Source organism: Oncorhynchus keta, chromosome 2 (genome assembly GCF_023373465.1).
Source record: "Oncorhynchus keta strain PuntledgeMale-10-30-2019 chromosome 2, Oket_V2, whole genome shotgun sequence".
Classification (NCBI taxonomy): Eukaryota; Metazoa; Chordata; class Actinopteri; order Salmoniformes; family Salmonidae; genus Oncorhynchus; species Oncorhynchus keta.
This window is the reverse complement of record NC_068422.1, coordinates 11,574,592-11,583,977: the sequence shown is the minus strand read 5'-3', so window position 1 is coordinate 11,583,977 and position 9,386 is coordinate 11,574,592.

Here is a 9,386-nt window from a genome sequence, read left to right as displayed (position 1 = left end):
TAGAGTCCAGTGTGTGAGAAGAGTCCAGTGTGTGAGAAGAGTCCAGTGTGTGTGTAGAGTCCAGTGTGTGAGAAGAGTCCAGTGTGTGAGAAGAGTCCAGTGTGTGTGTAGAGTCCAGTGTGTGTGTAGAGTCCAGTGTGTGTGTAGAGTCCAGTGTGTGTGTAGAGTCCAGTGTGTGTGAAGAGTCCAGTGTGTGTGTAGAGTCCAGTGTGTGTGAAGAGTCCAGTGTGTGAGTAGAGTCCAGTGTGTGTGTAGAGTCCAGTGTGTGTGTAGAGTCCAGTGTGTGTGTAGAGTCCAGTGTGTGTGTAGAGTCCAGTGTGTGTGTAGAGTCCAGTGTGAGAAGAGTCCAGTGTGTGAGAAGAGTCCAGTGTGTGAGAAGAGTCCAGTGTGTGTGTAGAGTCCAGTGTGTGTGTGTAGAGTCCAGTGTGTGTGTAGAGTCCAGTGTGTGAGAAGAGTCCAGTGTGTGAGAAGAGTCCAGTGTGTGTGTAGAGTCCAGTGTGAGAAGAGTCCAGTGTGTGAGAAAGAGTCCAGTGTGTGAGAAGAGTCCAGTGTGTGTGTAGAGTCCAGTGTGTGTGTAGAGTCCAGTGTGTGTGTAGTCCAGTGTGTGAGAAGAGTCCAGTGTGTGAGAAGAGTCCAGTGTGTGTGTGGAGTCCAGTGTGTGTGAAGAGTCCAGTGTGTGTGTAGAGTCCAGTGTGTGTGTAGAGTCCAGTGTGTGTGTAGAGTCCAGTGTGTGTGTAGAGTCCAGTGTGTGTGTAGAGTCCAGTGTGTGAGAAGAGTCCAGTGTGTGTGTAGAGTCCAGTGTGTGTGTAGAGTCCAGTGTGTGTGTGGAGTCCAGTATGTGTGTAGAGTCCAGTGTGTGTGTGGAGTCCAGTATGTGTGTAGAGTCCAGTGTGTGTGTGGAGTCCAGTATGTGTGTAGAGTCCAGTGTGTGTGTGGAGTCCAGTATGTGTGTAGAGTCCAGTGTGTGTGTGGAGTCCAGTATGTGTGTAGAGTCCAGTGTGTGTGTGGAGTCCAGTGTGTGTGTAGAGTCCAGTGTGTGAGAAGAGTCCAGTGTGTGAGAAGAGTCCAGTGTGTGTGTAGAGTCCAGTGTGTGAGAAGAGTCCAGTGTGTGAGAAGAGTCCAGTGTGTGAGTAGAGTCCAGTGTGTGTGTAGAGTCCAGTGTGTGTGTAGAGTCCAGTGTGTGTGTAGAGTCCAGTGTGAGAAGAGTCCAGTGTGTGAGAAGAGTCCAGTGTGTGAGAAGAGTCCAGTGTGTGTGTAGAGTCCAGTGTGTGAGAAGAGTCCAGTGTGTGAGAAGAGTCCAGTGTGTGTGTAGAGTCCAGTGTGTGTGTAGAGTCCAGTGTGTGTGTAGAGTCCAGTGTGTGAGAAGAGTCCAGTGTGTGAGAAGAGTCCAGTGTGTGTGTAGAGTCCAGTGTGTGAGAAGAGTCCAGTGTGTGAGAAGAGTCCAGTGTGTGTGTAGAGTCCAGTGTGTGTGTAGAGTCCAGTGTGTGTGTAGAGTCCAGTGTGTGTGTAGAGTCCAGTGTGTGTGTAGAGTCCAGTGTGTGTGTAGAGTCCAGTGTGTGTGTAGAGTCCAGTGTGTGTGTAGAGTCCAGTGTGTGTGTAGAGTCCAGTGTGTGTGTAGAGTCCAGTGTGTGTGTAGAGTCCAGTGTGTGTGTAGAGTCCAGTGTGTGTGTAGAGTCCAGTGTGTGAGAAGAGTCCAGTGTGTGTGTAGAGTCCAGTGTGTGTGTAGAGTCCAGTGTGTGTGTAGAGTCCAGTGTGTGAGAAGAGTCCAGTGTGTGTGTAGAGTCCAGTGTGTGAGAAGAGTCCAGTGTGTGTGTGGAGTCCAGTATGTGTGTAGAGTCCAGTGTGTGTGTAGAGTCCAGTGTGTGAGAAGAGTCCAGTGTGTGAGAAGAGTCCAGTGTGTGAGAAGAGTCCAGTGTGTGTGTAGAGTCCAGTGTGTGAGAAGAGTCCAGTGTGTGAGAAGAGTCCAGTGTGTGTGTAGAGTCCAGTGTGTGAGAAGAGTCCAGTGTGTGGGTAGAGTCCAGTGTGTGAGAAGAGTCCAGTGTGTGTGTAGAGTCCAGTGTGTGTGTAGAGTCCAGTGTGTGTGTAGAGTCCAGTGTGTGTGAAGAGTCCAGTGTGTGTGAGAGTCCAGTGTGTGTGTAGAGTCCAGTGTGTGAGAGAGTCCAGTGTGTGTGAAGAGTCCAGTGTGTGTGTAGAGTCCAGTGTGTGTGTAGAGTCCAGTGTGTGAAGAGTCCAGTGTGTGAGAAGAGTCCAGTGTGTGTGAAGAGTCCAGTGTGTGTGTAGAGTCCAGTGTGTGTGTAGAGTCCAGTGTGTGTGTAGAGTCCAGTGTGTGAGAAGAGTCCAGTGTGTGAGAAGAGTCCAGTGTGTGTGAAGAGTCCAGTGTGTGTGTAGAGTCCAGTGTGTGTGTAGAGTCCAGTGTGTGAGAAGAGTCCAGTGTGTGAGAAGAGTCCAGTGTGTGTGTAGAGTCCAGTGTGTGAGAAGAGTCCAGTGTGTGAGAAGAGTCCAGTGTGTGTGTAGAGTCCAGTGTGTGTGTAGAGTCCAGTGTGTGTGTAGAGTCCAGTGTGTGTGTAGAGTCCAGTGTGTGTGTAGAGTCCAGTGTGTGTGTAGAGTCCAGTGTGTGTGTAGAGTCCAGTGTGTGTGTAGAGTCCAGTGTGTGTGTAGAGTCCAGTGTGTGTGTAGAGTCCAGTGTGTGTGTAGAGTCCAGTGTGTGTGTAGAGTCCAGTGTGTGTGTAGAGTCCAGTGTGTGAGAAGAGTCCAGTGTGTGTGTAGAGTCCAGTGTGTGAGAAGAGTCCAGTGTGTGGGTAGAGTCCAGTGTGTGAGAAGAGTCCAGTGTGTGTGTAGAGTCCAGTGTGTGTGTAGAGTCCAGTGTGTGTGTAGAGTCCAGTGTGAGAAGAGTCCAGTGTGTGAGAAGAGTCCAGTGTGTGTGAAGAGTCCAGTGTGTGTGTAGAGTCCAGTGTGTGAGAAGAGTCCAGTGTGTGAGAAGAGTCCAGTGTGTGTGTAGAGTCCAGTGTGTGTGTAGAGTCCAGTGTGTGTGTAGAGTCCAGTGTGTGAGAAGAGTCCAGTGTGTGAGAAGAGTCCAGTGTGTGTGTAGAGTCCAGTGTGTGAGAAGAGTCCAGTGTGTGAGAAGAGTCCAGTGTGTGTGTAGAGTCCAGTGTGTGTGTAGAGCCCAGTGTGTGTGTAGAGTCCAGTGTGTGTGTAGAGTCCAGTGTGTGTGTAGAGTCCAGTGTGTGTGTAGAGTCCAGTGTGTGTGTAGAGTCCAGTGTGTGTGTAGAGTCCAGTGTGTGTGTAGAGTCCAGTGTGTGTGTAGAGTCCAGTGTGTGTGTAGAGTCCAGTGTGTGTGTAGAGTCCAGTGTGTGTGTAGAGTCCAGTGTGTGAGAAGAGTCCAGTGTGTGTGTGTAGAGTCCAGTGTGGGTGTAGAGTGCAGTGTGTGTGTAGTGTCCAGTGTGTGAGAAGAGTCCAGTGTGTGTGTAGAGTCCAGTGTGTGAGAAGAGTCCAGTGTGTGTGTGGAGTCCAGTATGTGTGTAGAGTCCAGTGTGTGTGTAGAGTCCAGTGTGTGAGAAGAGTCCAGTGTGTGAGAAGAGTCCAGTGTGTGAGAAGAGTCCAGTGTGTGTGTAGAGTCCAGTGTGTGAGAAGAGTCCAGTGTGTGAGAAGAGTCCAGTGTGTGTGTAGAGTCCAGTGTGTGAGAAGAGTCCAGTGTGTGGGTAGAGTCCAGTGTGTGAGAAGAGTCCAGTTTGTGTGTAGAGTCCAGTGTGTGTGTAGAGTCCAGTGTGTGTGTAGAGTCCAGTGTGAGAAGAGTCCAGTGTGTGAGAAGAGTCCAGTGTGTGGGTAGAGTCCAGTGTGTGAGAAGAGTCCAGTTTGTGTGTAGAGTCCAGTGTGTGTGTAGAGTCCAGTGTGTGTGTAGAGTCCAGTGTGAGAAGAGTCCAGTGTGTGAGAAGAGTCCAGTGTGTGAGAAGAGTCCAGTGTGTGTGTAGAGTCCAGTGTGTGTGTAGAGTCCAGTGTGTGTGTAGAGTCCAGTGTGTGAGAAGAGTCCAGTGTGTGAGAAGAGTCCAGTGTGTGTGTAGAGTCCAGTGTGTGTGTAGAGTCCAGTGTGTGTGTAGAGTCCAGTGTGTGAGAAGAGTCCAGTGTGTGAGAAGAGTCCAGTGTGTGTGTAGAGTCCAGTGTGTGAGAAGAGTCCAGTGTGTGAGAAGAGTCCAGTGTGTGTGTAGAGTCCAGTGTGTGTGTAGAGTCCAGTGTGTGTGTAGAGCCCAGTGTGTGTGTAGAGTCCAGTGTGTGTGTAGAGTCCAGTGTGTGTGTAGAGTCCAGTGTGTGTGTAGAGTCCAGTGTGTGTGTAGAGTCCAGTGTGTGAGAAGAGTCCAGTGTGTGAGAAGAGTCCAGTGTGTGTGTAGAGTCCAGTGTGTGTGTAGAGTCCAGTGTGTGAGAAGAGTCCAGTGTGTGTGTAGAGTCCAGTGTGTGTGTAGAGTCCAGTGTGTGAGAAGAGTCCAGTGTGTGAGAAGAGTCCAGTGTGTGTGTAGAGTCCAGTGTGTGTGTAGAGTCCAGTGTGTGTGTAGAGTCCAGTGTGTGTGTAGAGTCCAGTGTGTGTGTAGAGTCCAGTGTGTGTGTAGAGTCCAGTGTGTGTGTAGAGTCCAGTGTGTGTGTGGAGTCCAGTATGTGTGTAGAGTCCAGTGTGTGTGTGGAGTCCAGTATGTGTGTAGAGTCCAGTGTGTGTGTGGAGTCCAGTGTGTGTGTGGAGTCCAGTATGTGTGTAGAGTAGAGTCCAGTGTGTGTGTGGAGTCCAGTATGTGTGTAGAGTCCAGTGTGTGTGTGGAGTCCAGTATGTGTGTAGAGTCCAGTGTGTGTGTGGAGTCCAGTATGTGTGTAGAGTCCAGTGTGTGTGTGGAGTCCAGTATGTGTGTAGAGTCCAGTGTGTGTGTGGAGTCCAGTATGTGTGTAGAGTCCAGTGTGTGTGTGTGTGAGTCCAGTATGTGTGTAGAGTCCAGTGTGTGTGTGGAGTCCAGTATGTGTGTAGAGTCCAGTGTGTGTGTGGAGTCCAGTATGTGTGTAGAGTCCAGTGTGTGTGTGGAGTCCAGTATGTGTGTAGAGTAGAGTCCAGTGTGTGTAGAAAATAGTGAAAATAAAGAAAAACCCTTGAATGAGTAAGTTGTCTAAAATGTTTGACCGGTTGTGTATGTGAGTGCTACTGGTCGATAGTCATTTAGTCAGGTTACCTTGGCATTCTTTGGCACAGGGACAGGGACAGGCACAGGGACTATGGTGAAACATGTTACCTGTTTATAGGTCAACCGGCTACGGAGAGCGAGATCACACAGTCCTCCGGAACAGCTGGTGGTCTCATGCATGGTGTTGCTTTAGTGTTGCTTGCCTTGAACTGAACATAGAAGGCATTTAGCTCATCTGGTAGGTTTGTGTCACTGGGCAAATAGACAGTGGTTGTAAATAGACAGCTATCAAAAATATAAATGAAAACTCTTGGTAAATAGTATTGTCTGCAGCTTATCATGATTCTAACTCAGTGAAAGTGGGAATACATTTATTTTCTTATACTTATTTTTTTTACCCAAAGTCGCAAAGAAAATGTTGTGATCCATTTAATAAACACAAGACAGCAAAATGTATAACAGTGGCAGCAACAGCAACAGCAACAGGAACAGCGACATCTAGTGGAGAAAACCAGATACTTTCACACTAAATTATTGTAAAAAATGCAAGCGACTTCAATGGCTCATCCCCTCCTCATTAACCCAAGCTATTTAGGAGGGATATCACACCTGGTACAAATTATTGTCTAGTTCTGTTTTTCTTGCTGAGGGGTGCCCTATACCTGTGCCCAGAGAGGAATGGTATAAAGTCTGGGTACAGGGGGTGGCTTGGGTCTAAAATGATTTTGTGAGCCTTACGGAAGGCCCTGACCTTAAAGATCTCATCCAGGCCTGTCTGTTTGACTCCAAGTTCCTTGCTTGCTGTGGTGATAATCCTTCCCAGAATATTTCTCTGGCTGACAGTGGCATTGCCAAACCAACAAACAATAGAAAACGTTAAAATACTCTCAATGAAAGATTTGTAAAACAGTCAGTACAGTACACTTAACATCAAAAGATCCCAGCTTTTTGAGAAAGTACAGTCTCTGTTGACTCTTATGTAGATCAGAACTGTACATTTACTCCACTGAAGCTTATTGTCCAAGAGGACACCCAGATATTTCTATTCCTCTACAATCTCTATGATCTGGCCTCTGATAGATGTTGCAGAGGTAGGTGTTGTACGCTTCCTGAAGTCTATGCACATCTCTTTGGTCTTGTTGGTATTGAGGACCAAGTGTGATTCGTCACACCACTCTACAAAGTCATCTAGGACCGGGCCATGATGTTCCTCACACCACTCTACAAAGTCATCTAGGACCGGGCCATGATGTTCCTCACACCACTCTACAAAGTCATCTAGGACCGGGCCATGACGTTCCTCACACCACTCTACAAAGTCATCTAGGACCGGGCCATGGTGTTCCTCACACCACTCTACAAAGTCATCTAGGACCGGGCCATGGTGTTCCTCACACCACTCTACAAAGTCATCTAGGACCGGGCCATGATGTTCCTCTTCATCATGTAACAGGCTGATCAAGGGAGTGTCATCAACAAACTTAACGAGGTGTCTGTCAGGATGGGAACTAGTACAACTATTAGTGAACAAGATGTACAGGAGTGGGGACAAAACACATCCCTGAGGATAGCCAGTGTTGGTGTTGTGTATGTCCAACACGTGGGGACCTATTTTGACCCGCTGTGACCACAAAACCAGCCCCCCATCTAAGAAGAAGTCCCGAATTATTCTCTGTGCCAGAATGTAAGGCTGGATTGTGTTGAAGGCAGAAGAAAAGTCAACAAACAAAAGTCTGAGATGAGATTTGGCTCTAGATGTCTGTAGACCATGTTGAGGAGACTACACCCTCTAGATGTCTGTAGACCATGTTGAGGAGACTACACCCTCTAGATGTCTATAGACCATGTTAATACCCCCTCTAGATGTCTGTAGACCATGTTGAGGAGACTACACCCTCTAGATGTCTATAGACCATGTTAATACCCCCTCTAGATGTCTGTAGACCATGTTGAGGAGACTACACCTTCTAGATGTCTGTAGACCATGTTAATACCCCCTCTAGATGTCTGTAGACCATGTTAATACCCCCTCTAGATGTCTATAGACCATGTTGAGGAGACTACACCCTCTAGATGTCTATAGACCATGTTGAGGAGACTACACCCTCTAGATGTCTATAGACCATGTTGAGGAGACTACACCCTCTAGATGTCTATAGACCATGTTGAGGAGACTACACCCTCTAGATGTCTATAGACCATGTTGAGGAGACTACACCTTCTAGATGTCTGTAGACCATGTTAATACCCCCTCTAGATGTCTATAGACCATGTTGAGGAGACTACACCCTCTAGATGTCTATAGACCATGTTAATACCCCCTCTAGATGTCTAATTTGTAAGTCGCTCTGGATAAGAGCGTCTGCTAAATGACTTAAATGTAAATGTATAGACCATGTTGAGGAGACTACACCTTCTAGATGTCTGTAGACCATGTTAATACCCCCTCTAGATGTCTGTAGACCATGTTAATACCCCCTCTAGATGTCTATAGACCATGTTGAGGAGACTACACCCTCTAGATGTCTATAGACCATGTTGAGGAGACTACACCCTCTAGATGTCTATAGACCATGTTGAGGAGACTACACCCTCTAGATGTCTATAGACCATGTTGAGGAGACTACACCTTCTAGATGTCTGTAGACCATGTTAATACCCCCTCTAGATGTCTATAGACCATGTTGAGGAGACTACACCCTCTAGATGTCTATAGACCATGTTGAGGAGACTACACCCTCTAGATGTCTATAGACCATGTTGAGGAGACTACACCCTCTAGATGTCTATAGACCATGTTGAGGAGACTAAACCCTCTAGATGTCTGTAGACCATGTTAAGGAGACTACACCCTCTAGATGTCTATAGACCATGTTGAGGAGACTACACCCTCTAGATGTCTATAGACCATGTTGAGGAGACTACACGCTCTAGATGTCTGTAGACCATGTTGAGGAGACTACACCCTCTAGATGTCTGTAGACCATGTTAAGGAGACTACACCCTCTAGATGTTTGTAGACCATGTTGAGGAGACTACACCCTCTAGATGTCTATAGACCATGTTGAGGAGACTAAACCCTCTAGATGTCTGTAGACCATGTTGAGGAGACTACACCCTCTAGATGTCTATAGACCATGTTGAGGAGACTAAACCCTCTAGATGTCTGTAGACCATGTTGAGGAGACTACACCCTCTAGATGTCTGTAGACCATGTTGAGGAGACTACACCCTCTAGATGTCTGTAGACCATGTTGAGGAGACTACACCCTCTAGATGTCTGTAGACCATGTTGAGGAGACTACACCCTCTAGATGTCTGTAGACCATGTTGAGGAGACTACACCCTCTAGATGTCTATAGACCATGTTGAGGAGACTACACCCTCTAGATGTCTGTAGACCATGTTGAGGAGACTACACCCTCTAGATGTCTGTAGACCATGTTGAGGAGACTACACCCTCTAGATGTCTGTAGACCATGTTGAGGAGACTACACCCTCTAGATGTCTGTAGACCATGTTGAGGAGACTACACCCTCTAGATGTCTGTAGACCATGTTGAGGAGACTAAGAATGGCATCATCAAATCCTCTGCTGTGCTGATAGGCAAACTGAAATGGATTGAAGAACTTCTCGAGAATATGACTTTTCACAAGGTTCTCAAGGCATTTCCTAACTAAGGATGTCAAGGCAACGGGGCGATAGTCATTCAGCACAGGTCAGTAAGTGAAAAGCCTGTGTAAATGATCATCCCTAGATCCCTCATACCCCACCAAAGAGACTTTAAATGTGAAGGAATGTCTTCCCTTTTCGCACTGAACTACGCTCATCAACACACACACACACACACACACAGATCACAGGGGTGGGCAGGAATGTCAGACACACTGCGCCTTTTAGTGGGTTTAGCAGAGGAGACCAAGCATGAATCCACACAGACGCTCTGTTCCATTCACTCACACAGGTAACAGTCTCCACCATTCACACTGCACACTGTCCCCAGAGGGTAATATACCATGTCTCTCTATGTGTGTGTGACTGTGTATCCCTATGCGTGTTCCTGAAAGTGTGTATCTGCATGTGTGTGTGTGTGTGTGTGTGTGTGTGTGTGTGTGTGTGTGTGTGTGTGTGTGTGTGTGTGTGTGTGTGTGTGTGTGTGTGTGTGTGTGTGTTCAGGCCTAAAAGAGGTGATGCTGAGAAAGAGGCACCATTCGTATAGGAGAAGAGTGAGAG